The 19727-nt window shown below is 45.2% G+C and overlaps 6 non-coding genes across 6 annotated transcripts; all 6 read left to right on the forward strand.

The window, feature by feature from the left end:
• The first annotated feature begins 461 nt into the window (after positions 1–461).
• On the forward strand, positions 462–534 carry trnam-cau (transfer RNA methionine (anticodon CAU)). The gene has a single exon. It is a non-coding gene; the product is annotated as a tRNA-Met (tRNA).
• Positions 535–7039: 6505 nt separating this feature from the next.
• Positions 7040–7112, forward strand: trnam-cau (transfer RNA methionine (anticodon CAU)). Its single transcript has one exon. It is a non-coding gene; the product is annotated as a tRNA-Met (tRNA).
• A 1913-nt stretch (positions 7113–9025) lies between these two features.
• trnam-cau (transfer RNA methionine (anticodon CAU)) lies at positions 9026–9098 on the forward strand. Its single transcript has one exon. It is a non-coding gene; the product is annotated as a tRNA-Met (tRNA).
• A 6505-nt stretch (positions 9099–15603) lies between these two features.
• Positions 15604–15676, forward strand: trnam-cau (transfer RNA methionine (anticodon CAU)). Its single transcript has one exon. It is a non-coding gene; the product is annotated as a tRNA-Met (tRNA).
• Positions 15677–17589: 1913 nt separating this feature from the next.
• Positions 17590–17662, forward strand: trnam-cau (transfer RNA methionine (anticodon CAU)). The gene has a single exon. It is a non-coding gene; the product is annotated as a tRNA-Met (tRNA).
• A 1903-nt stretch (positions 17663–19565) lies between these two features.
• trnam-cau (transfer RNA methionine (anticodon CAU)) lies at positions 19566–19638 on the forward strand. The gene has a single exon. It is a non-coding gene; the product is annotated as a tRNA-Met (tRNA).
• Positions 19639–19727: the final 89 nt, after the last annotated feature.

The raw sequence follows: 19727 nt of genomic DNA on the forward strand, positions 1-19727 counted from the left end.
TTGTAATCTGGTGTCAAACACAATCAATGGGGATTCACGCCATCTCTCTTTAAGAAAAGCGTTGCAATCAGATCTTTGTCGTCTTTCAGTTTCTGCTCTCCTTATTATCCGCTGAAACTTGTCAAGTCAGACAAATTTTCCTTGGGTTTTGCCGTTACTGTCATAATAGAATATGCAGTGTGACAAAAGCACCTTTGCAGACTCTCCTTCTCTTGATATAGACTGACATGGGGCAAGTCAATCTAGTTTATCCAACGTGAAACTACCACTTTTGCAACTTTCCATAAACTTTCAAAATGAGAAGAAAAGCCAGATGAAGAAACTTGTGAGTTGAGTGTTTAACCTTTAGTCTAAACAACAGGTCATTTGAAGGACTACTTTTAGCAAAGTCTGCAGGACTAATGAATCAGTGTGGGAAAGTGAGTCTAGCCTCACAATACATGTATTTTCAAGCTTTTCAGGCCTCGTTGGCGCAGTAGGCAGTGCGTCAGTCTCATAATCTGAAGGTCGTGAGTTCAACCCTCACACGGGGCATTGATTTTGATTAAAGGGTCAATAGCGCTTACCCTCAGTTACAGCTGGAAAGTTGCTGGCCACAAGTGCCTCCGGTTGCTCTCTGTGTTAGCTGCAGAAAGCCCACTGGGAAGGTCAATCACTCCAGAGTGTGGAAGGTGTAAAACACAAGTTATGGGGATTCGAACCATCTCTCCTTCAGAAAAATCTTGCAACTTACTGTCTAACATCATTTATGGAGATTCGAACAATCTCTTTATTGGAAAAGCGCTGCAGACTGACTGATGTGCAGTAAGCAGCATGTCAGGTTGTGAGCTCGAACCTCACACGGGGCAGATGTTTTCATGTGGTGTCCATAGCGCTTCCCCTCACTTACAGCTGGAAAGTTGGTGGCTCTGATTGCTTTCTGTTGTATCTACAGAACGTCAACTTGGAAGCTCAATCACTACAATCTGTGGAAGGTGTCAAATACAAGTTATGGGGATTCGAAACATCACTCTCTTAGAAAAACCTTCCAATCTCAAACACAAGTTATGGGGATTCAAACCATCTCTCTTGAAGAAAAGCCTTTCAATCTCACTTATTTACAGTCAATGTACAGCCAAAATTTGTCTCTGTGGTGGCTGCAGAAAGCCCATTCGGAAGGTCTATCACTCCAAACTGTGGAAGCTGTCAAATAAAAGTAAAGGGGATGCGAAACATCACTCTCTTAAAAAAGCCTTCCAATCTGGTGTCAAACACAAGTTATGGGGATTCAATCTAACTGATGTGCAGTAGGCATAATTTCAAGGTCGTGAGTTCGACCTTGCAATCTGGTGTCAAACACACATTTTGGGGATTCGAACCATCTCTCTTTTAGAAAAGTGTTTTAACCTGACTGATGTGGAGTAGGCAGCGTATCAGTGGCATCATCCCAAGGTCGTGAGTTCGACCCTCACACGGGGCAGATGTTTTGATGGGGGCTCTATAGCACTTCACCTCAGTTACAGCTGTAAAGTTGGTGGGTACAAGTTGCTCTGGTTGCTCTCTGTTGTGGCTGCAGAAAGCCCACTCTGAAGCTCAATGACTCTCAACTGTGGAAGGTGTCAAATACAAGTTATTGGGATTCGAAAAACATCACTCCCTCAGAAAAGCCTTTCAACCTGGTGTCAAACACAATTTATGTGGATTCAAACCATCTCTCTTTAAGAAAAGCATTGCAATCTGACTGATGTGCAGTTGGCAGCGTTTCAGTGGCATAATTTCAAGGTCGTGAGCTCGACCCTCACACGGGGTAGATGTTTTGATGTGGTGTCTATCGCACCTCACCTCAGTCACAGCTTGAAAGTTGGTGGGCACAAGTGGCTCCAGTTGATTTCTGTTGTGGATGCAGAAAATCAACTTGGAAGGTCAATCACGGAACATTGCAAGCATTGCAAGCATGTCAGACTAGTTCTCCAAAGGTTACTTGAGAACAGACTATTTGTAAAGGCTGAGAAGTGCGAATTCTATGTCCAGTCAGTCTCCTTTTTGGGCTTTGTCATAGAAAGGGGACAGATTCGCTCTGATCCAGCCAAGGTAAGGGCGGTGGTTGAGTGGCCAGTACCTGAAAACCGCAAGCAGCTTCAGCGTTTCCTTGGTTTTGCTAATTTTTATTTTAGTAAGGTAGCTGCACCACTCACCCAACTTACCTCCACCTCCAGCCCTTTTACCTGGACCTCTGAAGCTGCCCAGGCATTCTTAAAACTTAAAGCACTGTTTTCTTCTGCGCCTGTTCTCATCCACCCTGATGCCTCTAAGCAGTTCATGGTGGAGGTGGATGCCTCTGACAGTGGTGTGGGAGCCGGGCTTTCACAGATCTCAGAAGAGAAGTTTCATCCTTGCGCCTATTTTTCTCGCCGGCTGTCTCCGGCTGAGCGCAACTATGACGTGGGTAACCGAGAGCTTTTAGCAGTCGTTCTGGCATTAGAAGAGTGGAGACACTGGCTGGAGGGGGCAGAAATTCCGTTTGTGGTTTGGATGGACCATAAGAATTTAGCCTACCTTCAGCGAGCCAAACGTCTCAATTCTCGACAGGCCAGATGGGCACGTTTTTTAAGCCGATTTAATTTTACTCTCTCTTACAGACCAGGTTCCCGTAATTTAAAGCCTGATGCCCTTTCCCGTCAGACAGAGAGACAGCCATTGACTGATCCTTCTGAGTCTTTGCTCCCTCCAAGCTGTTTTGTGGGGGCAGTCCATTGGGAGGTTGAGCAGCAGGTTAAGAGGGCCCTTTCCCGTTGTCCCCGTCCAGAGATTGGACCACCTAACTGCTTGTTCGTTCCCGAGAACGTTAGATCTCAGGTGCTGCAGTGGGAGCACTCCTCCAAATTGGCCTGCCATCCTAGGGCGGCACGCACACTTAAGCTTATTCGACAGCGGTTCTGGTGGCCCACGCTGGTTCGTGACACCAATCAGTTTGTGGCAGCTTGCTCCGTCTTTGCCCGAGGGAAGGCCTCGCACCAACGGCCCGCTGGCTTGCTGAACCCTCTCCCCTTTCCCTCAAGGCCGTGGTCTCACATCGCGGTGGATTTTGTCTCTGGTCTGCCTCCTTTTGCAGGTAACTCTGTCATCCTTACTGTTATTGATCGTTTTTCTAAGGCTGTGCATTTTGTGCTACTGTCGAAGCTCCCTTCTGCTCTTGAAACTGCTGAGCTCTTAGTTCACCATGTTTTTCGTCTCCATGGTATCCCCATGGACATAGTTTCTGATCGGGGACCCCGGTTTTCTTCCCAGGTTTGGCGAGCATTCTGTGGAGCGTTGGGGCAAGGATTAGTTTATCGTCTGGGTACCATCCTCAGTCAAACGGCCAGACAGAACGGGCCAACCAGGACCTGGAGGCCGCTTTAAGATGTGTGTGTGCACGTAACCCGTCCTCCTGGAGTGTTCAGCTGCCTTGGGTGGAGTATGCTCATAACAGTCTCTCCACATCTGCTACTGGTATGTCGCCATTCATGGTAATGTATGGTTTTCAACCCCCTTTGTTCCTTTCCCAGGAGGATGAGGTGTCCGTCCCTTCTATACAGGAACACTTGCGACGGGTTCGCAGAGTGTGGCGGGAGGCTCGGGCTGCTTTAGTTAGGTCCGCTGCCAGGAACCAACGGTTGGCGGACCGTCGGCGTTCGCCCGCTCCTAATTATCAGCCTGGGCAGATGGTGTGGTTATCCACCAGGGACCTGCCTTTGCAGGTAGACTCCCGAAAGCTGGCTCCTCGTTTCATTGGTCCTTTTCCAGTGGTCAGAATCATTAATCCCTCGGCTGTGCGCCTTATGCTCCCAGACTCCCTTAAGGTACACCCCACATTTCATGTTTCCCTCTTAAAGCCAGTCACCTCTTGTGCACATGGCCCTCCAGCTGAATCTCCTCCTCCCCCCCTGGTCGTGGATGGCCATCCTGCTTACTCCGTTTGTCAGATTCTGAATGTCAGACGTCGTGGCAGGGGTTTCCAGATTTTGGTTGACTGGGAGGGTTATGGGCAGGAGGAGCGTTCTTGGGTTCCACGTCGGTTTATTCTGGACCACTCACTCATCACTGACTTCTACAGAGCCCACCCTAACAAGCCTGGTGGGCCGCCTAAAGGCGGTCGTCGGAGGGGGGGTACTGTCACAGCCACAGCTGTGACACCTGGTTCTTAAGTCACCTGTGTTCCATCTTCCTTTGATTGCCCCGTTAGTTTAAATATCTGGTCTTCTCTGCCATGCTTTGCTCGTGTGTTAATGTATTTGTTATGCCTGTTTGGTTCACGACCTGGATCCTGACCTTTAATGTTTTGTGGATTATTTTCAGCTCTTGGATTACCTTGGTTTTTTGTTCCGGTTCTGCAGGCCGACTTCCCTGCTCACCAGGCCACGTTTTACCTCTGTGTGAGATCTTCTGTTATCCAATAAACTTTTGTTTGAACTAAGAGTTCTTGTTCTCCCGACTCTGTGACCGCACCGGGGCCCGCACTTCATTACGGTGTGACAGAGTAATGAAGGTTGAACTATTCTGGGAAAGAGGTTCTATTCCCAGCATCACTCCTGGACACTCCTGATATAGAAGGTTTCGCAAACGCATTGGAATTGTTTTACTATTTTCATATGCATGTGCAATGAAGAATTGCTTGCTGCTGATAAATGCAAAGAAGAACAGCTTACACATAGATGCTCACATATAGGCTGCTGAATGCAATGAAGACCTGCTTATCCAGTAAAGTTCAATGTCAATGTGTAATATTCAATTAGGATTTGCAAAATAGTGAAGTTAAACAATGAATGGGTCCATAGTCGGTATGAGAAGACTACAGGAATATTTACCTGGGTGTACGTTCAAACAGAGATGAGAAAAATCTAATACGAGAGACAACGCCCTGGCACACAATCAAAAAAAAAAAAAAAAGAGAGCGGTTTTGTGTCCCCACAGTCCATAATGTAGAAAAGAGAGAAAAAAGCCTTTCTGATTTGGTGTGTGTGCTCACAGTGCAGAGTGTAGAGAAAAGAGAGAAAAGAAAGCCGTTTTGGTGTCACGGGTGTTGTGACTTACACACACACATTTCTGAATTGAGAAAGGAAATTATTTTAGAGGAAGCACTAGAGTTTAGATCCCACATTTGTTGATAGGCATTCATTTATTTCTTCACTTCTGATGAAGTTTCAACAATAAACAACAAACTTTGTATTATGAGAAAGAACCAGACTCATTCTTCAGGAATCCGAAAATAAGCTCTATTTTACGAGTTATGCACGAATTCGAATTCTCCTATAAAACGAATTCCTTAACTCAAACCAAGTTAAGACTGCTTTGTCCTTCATATTTATTCATATCTAATCAAGTTTCAACGATAAACAACGTTGTACTTGTAATTGTGTTTGACACAAGCAGCATGTCAGCGGCATAATCTCAAGGTTGTGAGCTCGAACCTCACACGGGGCAGATGTTTTGATGTGGTGTCCATAGCGCTTCCCCTCACTTACAGCTGGAAAGTTGGTGGGCACAAGTGGCTCTGATTGCTTTCTGTTGTATCTACAGAACGTCAACTTGGAAGCTCAATCACTCCAATCTGTGGAAGGTGTCAAATACAAGTTATGGGGATTCGAAACATCACTCTCTTAGAAAAACCTTCCAATCTCAAACACAAGTTATGGGGATTCAAACCATCTCTCTTGAAGAAAAGCCTTGCAATCTCACTTATTTACAGTCAATGTACAGCCAAAATTTGTTTCTGTGGTGGCTGCAGAAAGCCCATTCGGAAGGTCTATCACTCCAAACTGTGGAAGCTGTCAAATAAAAGTAAAGGGGATGTGAAACATCACTCTCTTAAAAAAGCCTTCCAATCTGGTGTCAAACACGTTATGGGGATTCAATCTAACTGATGTGCAGTAGGCATAATCTCAAGGTTGTGAGTTCGACCTTGCAATCTGGTGTCAAACACACATTTTGGGGATTCGAACCATCTCTCTTTTAGAAAAGTGTTTTAACCTGACTGATGTGGAGTAGGCACCGTATCAGTGGCATCATCCCAAGGTCGAGAGTTCGACCCTCACACGGGGCAGATGTTTTGATGGGGGCTCTATAGCACTTCACCTCAGTTACAGCTGTAAAGTTGGTGGGTACAAGTTGCTCTGGTTGCTCTCTGTTGTGGCTGCAGAAAGCCCACTCTGAAGCTCAATGACTCTCAACTGTAGAAGGTGTCAAATACAAGTTATTGGGATTCGAAAAACATCACTCCCTCAGAAAAGCCTTTCAACCTGGTGTCAAACACAATGTATGTGGATTCAAACCATCTCTCTTTAAGAATAGCATTGCAATCTGACTGATGCGCAGTTGGCAGCGTGTCAGTGGCATAATTTCAAGGTCGTGAGCTCGACCCTCACACGGGGTAGTTGTTTTGATGTGGTGTCTATCGCACCTCACCTCAGTCACAGCTTGAAAGTTGGTGGGCACAAGTGGCTCCGGTTGATTTCTGTTGTGGATGCAGAAAATCAACTTGGAAGCTCAATCACGCCTAAGTGTGGAAGGTGTCAAATACAAGTTATGGAGATTCAAAAAGATATTCTCGTAGAAGAACCTTGTAATCTGGTGTCAAACACAATCAATGGGGATTCACGCCATCTCTCTTTAAGAAAAGCGTTGCAATCAGATCTTTGTCGTCTTTCAGTTTCTGCTCTCCTTATTATCCGCTGAAACTTGTCAAGTCAGACAACTTTTCCTTGGGTTTTGACGTTACTGTCATAATAGAATATGCAGTGTGACAAAAGCACCTTTGCAGACTCTCCTTCTCTATATATAGACTGACATGGGGCAAGTCAATCTAGTTTATCCAACGTGAAACTACCACTTTTGCAACTTTCCATAAACTTTCAAAATGAGAAGAAAAGCCAGATGAAGAAACTTGTGAGTTGAGTGTTTAACCTTTAGTCTAAACAACAGGTCATTTGAAGGACTACTTTTAGCAAAGTCTGCAGGACTAATGAATCAGTGTGGGAAAGTGAGTCTAGGCTCACAATACATGTATTTTCAAGCTTTTCAGGCCTCGTTGGCGCAGTAGGCAGCGCGTCAGTCTCATAATCTGAAGGTCGTGAGTTCAACCCTCACACGGGGCATTGATTTTGATTAAAGGGTCAATAGCGCTTACCCTCAGTTACAGCTGGAAAGTTGCTGGCCACAAGTGCCTCCGGTTGCTCTCTGTGTTAGCTGCAGAAAGCCCACTGGGAAGGTCAATCACTCCAGAGTGTGGAAGGTGTTAAACACAAGTTATGGGGATTCGAACCATCTCTCCTTCAGAAAAATCTTGCAACTTACTGTCTAACATCATTTATGGAGATTCGAACAATCTCTTTATTGGAAAAGCGCTGCAGACTGACTGATGTGCAGTAAGCAGCATGTCAGGTTGTGAGCTCGAACCTCACACGGGGCAGATGTTTTGATGTGGTGTCCATAGCGCTTCCCCTCACTTACAGCTGGAAAGTTGGTGGGCACAAGTGGCTCTGATTGCTTTCTGTTGTATCTACAGAACGTCAACTTGGAAGCTCAATCACTCCAATCTGTGGAAGGTGTCAAATACAAGTTATTGGGATTCGAAACATCACTCTCTTAGAAAAACCTTCCAATCTCAAACACAAGTTATGGGGATTCAAACCATCTCTCTTGAAGAAAAGCCTTGCAATCTCACTTATTTACAGTCAATGTACAGCCAAAATTTGTCTCTGTGGTGGCTGCAGAAAGCCCATTCGGAAGGTCTATCACTCCAAACTGTGGAAGCTGTCAAATAAAAGTAAAGGGGATGCGAAACATCACTCTCTTAAAAAAGCCTTCCAATCTGGTGTCAAACACAAGTTATGGGGATTCAATCTAACTGATGTGCAGTAGGCATAATTTCAAGGTCGTGAGTTCGACCTTGCAATCTGGTGTCAAACACACATTTTGGGGATTCGAACCATCTCTCTTTTAGAAAAGTGTTTTAACCTGACTGATGTGGAGTAGGCAGCGTATCAGTGGCATCATCCCAAGGTCGGGAGTTCGACCCTCACACGGGGCAGATGTTTTGATGGGGGCTCTATAGCACTTCACCTCAGTTACAGCTGTAAAGTTGGTGGGTACAAGTTGCTCTGGTTGCTCTCTGTTGTGGCTGCAGAAAGCCCACTCTGAAGCTCAATGACTCTCAACTGTGGAAGGTGTCAAATACAAGTTATTGGGATTCGAAAAACATCACTCCCTCAGAAAAGCCTTTCAACCTGGTGTCAAACACAATTTATGTGGATTCAAACCACCTCTCTTTAAGAAAAGCATTGCAATCTGACTGATGTGCAGTTGGCAGCGTTTCAGTGGCATAATTTCAAGGTCGTGAGCTCGACCCTCACACGGGGTAGATGTTTTGATGTGGTGTCTATCGCACCTCACCTCAGTCACAGCTTGAAAGTTGGTGCGCACAAGTGGCTCCGGTTGATTTCTGTTGTGGATGCAGAAAATCAACTTGGAAGCTCAATCACGCCTAAGTGTGGAAGGTGTCAAATACAAGTTATGGAGATTCAAAAAGATATTCTCGTAGAAGAACCTTGTAATCTGGTGTCAAACACAATCAATGGGGATTCACGCCATCTCTCTTTAAGAAAAGCGTTGCAATCAGATCTTTGTCGTCTTTCAGTTTCTGCTCTCCTTATTATCCGCTGAAACTTGTCAAGTCAGACAAATTTTCCTTGGGTTTTGCCGTTACTGTCATAATAGAATATGCAGTGTGACAAAAGCACCTTTGCAGACTCTCCTTCTCTTGATATAGACTGACATGGGGCAAGTCAATCTAGTTTATCCAACGTGAAACTACCACTTTTGCAACTTTCCATAAACTTTCAAAATGAGAAGAAAAGCCAGATGAAGAAACTTGTGAGTTGAGTGTTTAACCTTTAGTCTAAACAACAGGTCATTTGAAGGACTACTTTTAGCAAAGTCTGCAGGACTAATGAATCAGTGTGGGAAAGTGAGTCTACCCTCACAATACATGTATTTTCAAGCTTTTCAGGCCTCGTTGGCGCAGTAGGCAGCGCGTCAGTCTCATAATCTGAAGGTCGTGAGTTCAACCCTCACACGGGGCATTGATTTTGATTAAAGGGTCAATAGCGCTTACCCTCAGTTACAGCTGGAAAGTTGCTGGCCACAAGTGCCTCCGGTTGCTCTCTGTGTTAGCTGCAGAAAGCCCACTGGGAAGGTCAATCACTCCAGAGTGTGGAAGGTGTAAAACACAAGTTATGGGGATTCGAACCATCTCTCCTTCAGAAAAATCTTGCAACTTACTGTCTAACATCATTTATGGAGATTCGAACAATCTCTTTATTGGAAAAGCGCTGCAGACTGACTGATGTGCAGTAAGCAGCATGTCAGGTTGTGAGCTCGAACCTCACACGGGGCACATGTTTTCATGTGGTGTCCATAGCGCTTCCCCTCACTTACAGCTGGAAAGTTGGTGGCTCTGATTGCTTTCTGTTGTATCTACAGAACGTCAACTTGGAAGCTCAATCACTACAATCTGTGGAAGGTGTCAAATACAAGTTATGGGGATTCGAAACATCACTCTCTTAGAAAAACCTTCCAATCTCAAACACAAGTTATGGGGATTCAAACCATCTCTCTTGAAGAAAAGCCTTGCAATCTCACTTATTTACAGTCAATGTACAGCCAAAATTTGTCTCTGTGGTGGCTGCAGAAAGCCCATTCGGAAGGTCTATCACTCCAAACTGTGGAAGCTGTCAAATAAAAGTAAAGGGGATGCGAAACATCACTCTCTTAAAAAAGCCTTCCAATCTGGTGTCAAACACAAGTTATGGGGATTCAATCTAACTGATGTGCAGTAGGCATAATTTCAAGGTCGTGAGTTCGACCTTGCAATCTGGTGTCAAACACACATTTTGGGGATTCGAACCATCTCTCTTTTAGAAAAGTGTTTTAACCTGACTGATGTGGAGTAGGCAGCGTATCAGTGGCATCATCCCAAGGTCATGAGTTCGACCCTCACACGGGGCAGATGTTTTGATGGGGGCTCTATAGCACTTCACCTCAGTTACAGCTGTAAAGTTGGTGGGTACAAGTTGCTCTGGTTGCTCTCTGTTGTGGCTGCAGAAAGCCCACTCTGAAGCTCAATGACTCTCAACTGTGGAAGGTGTCAAATACAAGTTATTGGGATTCGAAAAACATCACTCCCTCAGAAAAGCCTTTCAACCTGGTGTCAAACACAATTTATGTGGATTCAAACCATCTCTCTTTAAGAAAAGCATTGCAATCTGACTGATGTGCAGTTGGCAGCGTTTCAGTGGCATAATTTCAAGGTTGTGAGCTCGACCCTCACACGGGGTAGATGTTTTGATGTGGTGTCTATCGCACCTCACCTCAGTCACAGCTTGAAAGTTGGTGGGCACAAGTGGCTCCAGTTGATTTCTGTTGTGGATGCAGAAAATCAACTTGGAAGGTCAATCACGGAACATTGCAAGCATTGCAAGCATGTCAGACTAGTTCTCCAAAGGTTACTTGAGAACAGACTATTTGTAAAGGCTGAGAAGTGCGAATTCTATGTCCAGTCAGTCTCCTTTTTGGGCTTTGTCATAGAAAGGGGACAGATTCGCTCTGATCCAGCCAAGGTAAGGGCGGTGGTTGAGTGGCCAGTACCTGAAAACCGCAAGCAGCTTCAGCGTTTCCTTGGTTTTGCTAATTTTTATTTTAGTAAGGTAGCTGCACCACTCACCCAACTTACCTCCACCTCCAGCCCTTTTACCTGGACCTCTGAAGCTGCCCAGGCATTCTTAAAACTTAAAGCACTGTTTTCTTCTGCGCCTGTTCTCATCCACCCTGATGCCTCTAAGCAGTTCATGGTGGAGGTGGATGCCTCTGACAGTGGTGTGGGAGCCGGGCTTTCACAGATCTCAGAAGAGAAGTTTCATCCTTGCGCCTATTTTTCTCGCCGGCTGTCTCCGGCTGAGCGCAACTATGACGTGGGTAACCGAGAGCTTTTAGCAGTCGTTCTGGCATTAGAAGAGTGGAGACACTGGCTGGAGGGGGCAGAAATTCCGTTTGTGGTTTGGATGGACCATAAGAATTTAGCCTACCTTCAGCGAGCCAAACGTCTCAATTCTCGACAGGCCAGATGGGCACGTTTTTTAAGCCGATTTAATTTTACTCTCTCTTACAGACCAGGTTCCTGTAATTTAAAGCCTGATGCCCTTTCCCGTCAGACAGAGAGACAGCCATTGACTGATCCTTCTGAGTCTTTGCTCCCTCCAAGCTGTTTTGTGGGGGCAGTCCATTGGGAGGTTGAGCAGCAGGTTAAGAGGGCCCTTTCCCGTTGTCCCCGTCCAGAGATTGGACCACCTAACTGCTTGTTCGTTCCCGAGAACGTTAGATCTCAGGTGCTGCAGTGGGAGCACTCCTCCAAATTGGCCTGCCATCCTAGGGCGGCACGCACACTTAAGCTTATTCGACAGCGGTTCTGGTGGCCCACGCTGGTTCGTGACACCAATCAGTTTGTGGCAGCTTGCTCCGTCTTTGCCCGAGGGAAGGCCTCGCACCAACGGCCCGCTGGCTTGCTGAACCCTCTCCCCTTTCCCTCAAGGCCGTGGTCTCACATCGCGGTGGATTTTGTCTCTGGTCTGCCTCCTTTTGCAGGTAACTCTGTCATCCTTACTGTTATTGATCGTTTTTCTAAGGCTGTGCATTTTGTGCTACTGTCGAAGCTCCCTTCTGCTCTTGAAACTGCTGAGCTCTTAGTTCACCATGTTTTTCGTCTCCATGGTATCCCCATGGACATAGTTTCTGATCGGGGACCCCGGTTTTCTTCCAAGGTTTGGCGAGCATTCTGTGGAGCGTTGGGGCAAGGATTAGTTTATCGTATGGGTACCATCCTCAGTCAAACGGCCAGACAGAACGGGCCAACCAGGACCTGGAGGCCGCTTTAAGATGTGTGTGTGCACGTAACCCGTCCTCCTGGAGTGTTCAGCTGCCTTGGGTGGAGTATGCTCATAACAGTCTCTCCACATCTGCTACTGGTATGTCGCCATTCATGGTAATGTATGGTTTTCAACCCCCTTTGTTCCTTTCCCAGGAGGATGAGGTGTCCGTCCCTTCTATACAGGAACACTTGCGACGGGTTCGCAGAGTGTGGCGGGAGGCTCGGGCTGCTTTAGTTAGGTCCGCTGCCAGGAACCAACGGTTGGCGGACCGTCGGCGTTCGCCCGCTCCTAATTATCAGCCTGGGCAGATGGTGTGGTTATCCACCAGGGACCTGCCTTTGCAGGTAGACTCCCGAAAGCTGGCTCCTCGTTTCATTGGTCCTTTTCCAGTGGTCAGAATCATTAATCCCTCGGCTGTGCGCCTTATGCTCCCAGACTCCCTTAAGGTACACCCCACATTTCATGTTTCCCTCTTAAAGCCAGTCACCTCTTGTGCACATGGCCCTCCAGCTGAATCTCCTCCTCCCCCCCTGGTCGTGGATGGCCATCCTGCTTACTCCGTTTGTCAGATTCTGAATGTCAGACGTCGTGGCAGGGGTTTCCAGATTTTGGTTGACTGGGAGGGTTATGGGCAGGAGGAGCGTTCTTGGGTTCCACGTCGGTTTATTCTGGACCACTCACTCATCACTGACTTCTACAGAGCCCACCCTAACAAGCCTGGTGGGCCGCCTAAAGGCGGTCGTCGGAGGGGGGGTACTGTCACAGCCACAGCTGTGACACCTGGTTCTTAAGTCACCTGTGTTCCATCTTCCTTTGATTGCCCCGTTAGTTTAAATATCTGGTCTTCTCTGCCATGCTTTGCTCGTGTGTTAATGTATTTGTTATGCCTGTTTGGTTCACGACCTGGATCCTGACCTTTAATGTTTTGTGGATTATTTTCAGCTCTTGGATTACCTTGGTTTTTTGTTCCGGTTCTGCAGGCCGACTTCCCTGCTCACCAGGCCACGTTTTACCTCTGTGTGAGATCTTCTGTTATCCAATAAACTTTTGTTTGAACTAAGAGTTCTTGTTCTCCCGACTCTGTGACCGCACCGGGGCCCGCACTTCATTACGGTGTGACAGAGTAATGAAGGTTGAACTATTCTGGGAAAGAGGTTCTATTCCCAGCATCACTCCTGGACACTCCTGATATAGAAGGTTTCGCAAACGCATTGGAATTGTTTTACTATTTTCATATGCATGTGCAATGAAGAATTGCTTGCTGCTGATAAATGCAAAGAAGAACAGCTTACACATAGATGCTCACATATAGGCTGCTGAATGCAATGAAGACCTGCTTATCCAGTAAAGTTCAATGTCAATGTGTAATATTCAATTAGGATTTGCAAAATAGTGAAGTTAAACAATGAATGGGTCCATAGTCGGTATGAGAAGACTACAGGAATATTTACCTGGGTGTACGTTCAAACAGAGATGAGAAAAATCTAATACGAGAGACAACGCCCTGGCACACAATCAAAAAAAAAAAAAAAAGAGAGCGGTTTTGTGTCCCCACAGTCCATAATGTAGAAAAGAGAGAAAAAAGCCTTTCTGATTTGGTGTGTGTGCTCACAGTGCAGAGTGTAGAGAAAAGAGAGAAAAGAAAGCCGTTTTGGTGTCACGGGTGTTGTGACTTACACACACACATTTCTGAATTGAGAAAGGAAATTATTTTAGAGGAAGCACTAGAGTTTAGATCCCACATTTGTTGATAGGCATTCATTTATTTCTTCACTTCTGATGAAGTTTCAACAATAAACAACAAACTTTGTATTATGAGAAAGAACCAGACTCATTCTTCAGGAATCCGAAAATAAGCTCTATTTTACGAGTTATGCACGAATTCGAATTCTCCTATAAAACGAATTCCTTAACTCAAACCAAGTTAAGACTGCTTTGTCCTTCATATTTATTCATATCTAATCAAGTTTCAACGATAAACAACGTTGTACTTGTAATTGTGTTTGACACAAGCAGCATGTCAGCGGCATAATCTCAAGGTTGTGAGCTCGAACCTCACACGGGGCAGATGTTTTGATGTGGTGTCCATAGCGCTTCCCCTCACTTACAGCTGGAAAGTTGGTGGGCACAAGTGGCTCTGATTGCTTTCTGTTGTATCTACAGAACGTCAACTTGGAAGCTCAATCACTCCAATCTGTGGAAGGTGTCAAATACAAGTTATGGGGATTCGAAACATCACTCTCTTAGAAAAACCTTCCAATCTCAAACACAAGTTATGGGGATTCAAACCATCTCTCTTGAAGAAAAGCCTTGCAATCTCACTTATTTACAGTCAATGTACAGCCAAAATTTGTTTCTGTGGTGGCTGCAGAAAGCCCATTCGGAAGGTCTATCACTCCAAACTGTGGAAGCTGTCAAATAAAAGTAAAGGGGATGTGAAACATCACTCTCTTAAAAAAGCCTTCCAATCTGGTGTCAAACACGTTATGGGGATTCAATCTAACTGATGTGCAGTAGGCATAATCTCAAGGTTGTGAGTTCGACCTTGCAATCTGGTGTCAAACACACATTTTGGGGATTCGAACCATCTCTCTTTTAGAAAAGTGTTTTAACCTGACTGATGTGGAGTAGGCACCGTATCAGTGGCATCATCCCAAGGTCGAGAGTTCGACCCTCACACGGGGCAGATGTTTTGATGGGGGCTCTATAGCACTTCACCTCAGTTACAGCTGTAAAGTTGGTGGGTACAAGTTGCTCTGGTTGCTCTCTGTTGTGGCTGCAGAAAGCCCACTCTGAAGCTCAATGACTCTCAACTGTAGAAGGTGTCAAATACAAGTTATTGGGATTCGAAAAACATCACTCCCTCAGAAAAGCCTTTCAACCTGGTGTCAAACACAATGTATGTGGATTCAAACCATCTCTCTTTAAGAATAGCATTGCAATCTGACTGATGCGCAGTTGGCAGCGTGTCAGTGGCATAATTTCAAGGTCGTGAGCTCGACCCTCACACGGGGTAGTTGTTTTGATGTGGTGTCTATCGCACCTCACCTCAGTCACAGCTTGAAAGTTGGTGGGCACAAGTGGCTCCGGTTGATTTCTGTTGTGGATGCAGAAAATCAACTTGGAAGCTCAATCACGCCTAAGTGTGGAAGGTGTCAAATACAAGTTATGGAGATTCAAAAAGATATTCTCGTAGAAGAACCTTGTAATCTGGTGTCAAACACAATCAATGGGGATTCACGCCATCTCTCTTTAAGAAAAGCGTTGCAATCAGATCTTTGTCGTCTTTCAGTTTCTGCTCTCCTTATTATCCGCTGAAACTTGTCAAGTCAGACAACTTTTCCTTGGGTTTTGCCGTTACTGTCATAATAGAATATGCAGTGTGACAAAAGCACCTTTGCAGACTCTCCTTCTCTATATATAGACTGACATGGGGCAAGTCAATCTAGTTTATCCAACGTGAAACTACCACTTTTGCAACTTTCCATAAACTTTCAAAATGAGAAGAAAAGCCAGATGAAGAAACTTTTGAGTTGAGTGTTTAACCTTTAGTCTAAACAACAGGTCATTTGAAGGACTACTTTTAGCAAAGTCTGCAGGACTAATGAATCAGTGTGGGAAAGTGAGTCTACCCTCACAATACATGTATTTTCAAGCTTTTCAGGCCTCGTTGGCGCAGTAGGCAGCGCGTCAGTCTCATAATCTGAAGGTCGTGAGTTCAACCCTCACACGGGGCATTGATTTTGATTAAAGGGTCAATAGCGCTTACCCTCAGTTACAGCTGGAAAGTTGCTGGCCACAAGTGCCTCCGGTTGCTCTCTGTGTTAGCTGCAGAAAGCCCACTGGGAAGGTCAATCACTCCAGAGTGTGGAAGGTGTTAAACACAAGTTATGGGGATTCGAACCATCTCTCCTTCAGAAAAATCTTGCAACTTACTGTCTAACATCATTTATGGAGATTCGAACAATCTCTTTATTGGAAAAGCGCTGCAGACTGACTGATGTGCAGTAAGCAGCATGTCAGGTTGTGAGCTCGAACCTCACACGGGGCAGATGTTTTCATGTGGTGTCCATAGCGCTTCCCCTCACTTACAGCTGGAAAGTTGGTGGGCACAAGTGGCTCTGATTGCTTTCTGTTGTATCTACAGAACGTCAACTTGGAAGCTCAATCACTCCAATCTGTGGAAGGTGTCAAATACAAGTTATTGGGATTCGAAACATCACTCTCTTAGAAAAACCTTCCAATCTCAAACACAAGTTATGGGGATTCAAACCATCTCTCTTGAAGAAAAGCCTTGCAATCTCACTTATTTACAGTCAATGTACAGCCAAAATTTGTCTCTGTGGTGGCTGCAGAAAGCCCATTCGGAAGGTCTATCACTCCAAACTGTGGAAGCTGTCAAATAAAAGTAAAGGGGATGCGAAACATCACTCTCTTAAAAAAGCCTTCCAATCTGGTGTCAAACACAAGTTATGGGGATTCAATCTAACTGATGTGCAGTAGGCATAATTTCAAGGTCGTGAGTTCGACCTTGCAATCTGGTGTCAAACACACATTTTGGGGATTCGAACCATCTCTCTTTTAGAAAAGTGTTTTAACCTGACTGATGTGGAGTAGGCAGTGTATCAGTGGCATCATCCCAAGGTCGGGAGTTCGACCCTCACACGGGGCAGATGTTTTGATGGGGGCTCTATAGCACTTCACCTCAGTTACAGCTGTAAAGTTGGTGGGTACAAGTTGCTCTGGTTGCTCTCTGTTGTGGCTGCAGAAAGCCCACTCTGAAGCTCAATGACTCTCAACTGTGGAAGGTGTCAAATACAAGTTATTGGGATTCGAAAAACATCACTCCCTCAGAAAAGCCTTTCAACCTGGTGTCAAACACAATTTATGTGGATTCAAACCATCTCTCTTTAAGAAAAGCATTGCAATCTGACTGATGTGCAGTTGGCAGCGTTTCAGTGGCATAATTTCAAGGTCGTGAGTTCGACCCTCACACGGGGTAGATGTTTTGATGTGGTGTCTATCGCACCTCACCTCAGTCACAGCTTGAAAGTTGGTGCGCACAAGTGGCTCCGGTTGATTTCTGTTGTGGATGCAGAAAATCAACTTGGAAGCTCAATCACGCCTAAGTGTGGAAGGTGTCAAATACAAGTTATGGAGATTCAAAAAGATATTCTCGTAGAAGAACCTTGTAATCTGGTGTCAAACACAATCAATGGGGATTCACGCCATCTCTCTTTAAGAAAAGCGTTGCAATCAGATCTTTGTCGTCTTTCAGTTTCTGCTCTCCTTATTATCCGCTGAAACTTGTCAAGTCAGACAAATTTTCCTTGGGTTTTGCCGTTACTGTCATAATAGAATATGCAGTGTGACAAAAGCACCTTTGCAGACTCTCCTTCTCTTGATATAGACTGACATGGGGCAAGTCAATCTAGTTTATCCAACGTGAAACTACCACTTTTGCAACTTTCCATAAACTTTCAAAATGAGAAGAAAAGCCAGATGAAGAAACTTGTGAGTTGAGTGTTTAACCTTTAGTCTAAACAACAGGTCATTTGAAGGACTACTTTTAGCAAAGTCTGCAGGACTAATGAATCAGTGTGGGAAAGTGAGTCTACCCTCACAATACATGTATTTCCAAGCTTTTCAGGCCTCGTTGGCGCAGTAGGCAGCGCGTCAGTCTCATAATCTGAAGGTCGTGAGTTCAACCCTCACACGGGGCATTGATTTTGATTAAAGGGTCAATAGCGCTTACCCTCAGTTACAGCTGGAAAGTTGCTGGCCACAAGTGCCTCCGGTTGCTCTCTGTGATAGCTGCAGAAAGCCCACTGGGAAGGTCAATCACTCCAGAGTGTGGAAGGTGTAAAACACAAGTTATGGGGATTCGAACCATCTCTCCTTCAGAAAAATCTTGCAACTTACTGTCTAACATCATTTATGGAGATTCGAACAATCTCTTTATTGGAAAAGCGCTGCAGACTGACTGATGTGCAGTAAGCAGCATGTCAGGTTGTGAGCTCGAACCTCACACGGGGCAGATGTTTTCATGTGGTGTCCATAGCGCTTCCCCTCACTTACAGCTGGAAAGTTGGTGGCTCTGATTGCTTTCTGTTGTATCTACAGAACGTCAACTTGGAAGCTCAATCACTACAATCTGTGGAAGGTGTCAAATACAAGTTATGGGGATTCGAAACATCACTCTCTTAGAAAAACCTTCCAATCTCAAACACAAGTTATGGGGATTCAAACCATCTCTCTTGAAGAAAAGCCTTGCAATCTCACTTATTTACAGTCAATGTACAGCCAAAATTTGTCTCTGTGGTGGCTGCAGAAAGCCCATTCGGAAGGTCTATCACTCCAAACTGTGGAAGCTGTCAAATAAAAGTAAAGGGGATGCGAAACATCACTCTCTTAAAAAAGCCTTCCAATCTGGTGTCAAACACAAGTTATGGGGATTCAATCTAACTGATGTGCAGTAGGCATAATTTCAAGGTCGTGAGTTCGACCTTGCAATCTGGTGTCAAACACACATTTTGGGGATTCGAACCATCTCTCTTTTAGAAAAGTGTTTTAACCTGACTGATGTGGAGTAGGCAGCGTATCAGTGGCATCATCCCAAGGTCGGGAGTTCGACCCTCACACGGGGCAGATGTTTTGATGGGGGCTCTATAGCACTTCACCTCAGTTACAGCTGTAAAGTTGGTGGGTACAAGTTGCTCTGGTTGCTCTCTGTTGTGGCTGCAGAAAGCCCACTCTGAAGCTCAATGACTCTCAACTGTGGAAGGTGTCAAATACAAGTTATTGGGATTCGAAAAACATCACTCCCTCAGAAAAGCCTTTCAACCTGGTGTCAAACACAATTTATGTGGATTCAAACCATCTCTCTTTAAGAAAAGCATTGCAATCTGACTGATGTGCAGTTGGCAGCGTTTCAGTGGCATAATTTCAAGGTCGTGAGTTCGACCCTCACACGGGGTAGATGTTTTGATGTGGTGTCTATCGCACCTCACCTCAGTCACAGCTTGAAAGTTGGTGCGCACAAGTGGCTCCGGTTGATTTCTGTTGTGGATGCAGAAAATCAACTTGGAAGCTCAATCACGCCTAAGTGTGGAAGGTGTCAAATACAAGTTATGGAGATTCAAAAAGATATTCTCGTAGAAGAACCTTGTAATCTGGTGTCAAACACAATCAATGGGGATTCACGCCATCTCTCTTTAAGAAAAGCGTTGCAATCAGATCTTTGTCGTCTTTCAGTTTCTGCTCTCCTTATTATCCGCTGAAACTTGTCAAGTCAGACAAATTTTCCTTGGGTTTTGCCGTTACTGTCATAATAGAATATGCAGTGTGACAAAAGCACCTTTGCAGACTCTCCTTCTCTTGATATAGACTGACATGGGGCAAGTCAATCTAGTTTATCCAACGTGAAACTACCACTTTTGCAACTTTCCATAAACTTTCAAAATGAGAAGAAAAGCCAGATGAAGAAACTTGTGAGTTGAGTGTTTAACCTTTAGTCTAAACAACAGGTCATTTGAAGGACTACTTTTAGCAAAGTCTGCAGGACTAATGAATCAGTGTGGGAAAGTGAGTCTACCCTCACAATACATGTATTTTCAAGCTTTTCAGGCCTCGTTGGCGCAGTAGGCAGCGCGTCAGTCTCATAATCTGAAGGTCGTGAGTTCAACCCTCACACGGGGCATTGATTTTGATTAAAGGGTCAATAGCGCTTACCCTCAGTTACAGCTGGAAAGTTGCTGGCCACAAGTGCCTCCGGTTGCTCTCTGTGTT

This window comes from Leuresthes tenuis, unplaced genomic scaffold (assembly GCF_036924035.1).
Source record: "Leuresthes tenuis unplaced genomic scaffold, fLeuTen1.0.hap1 SCAF_21, whole genome shotgun sequence".
In the NCBI taxonomy this organism is placed as follows: Eukaryota; Metazoa; Chordata; class Actinopteri; order Atheriniformes; family Atherinopsidae; genus Leuresthes; species Leuresthes tenuis.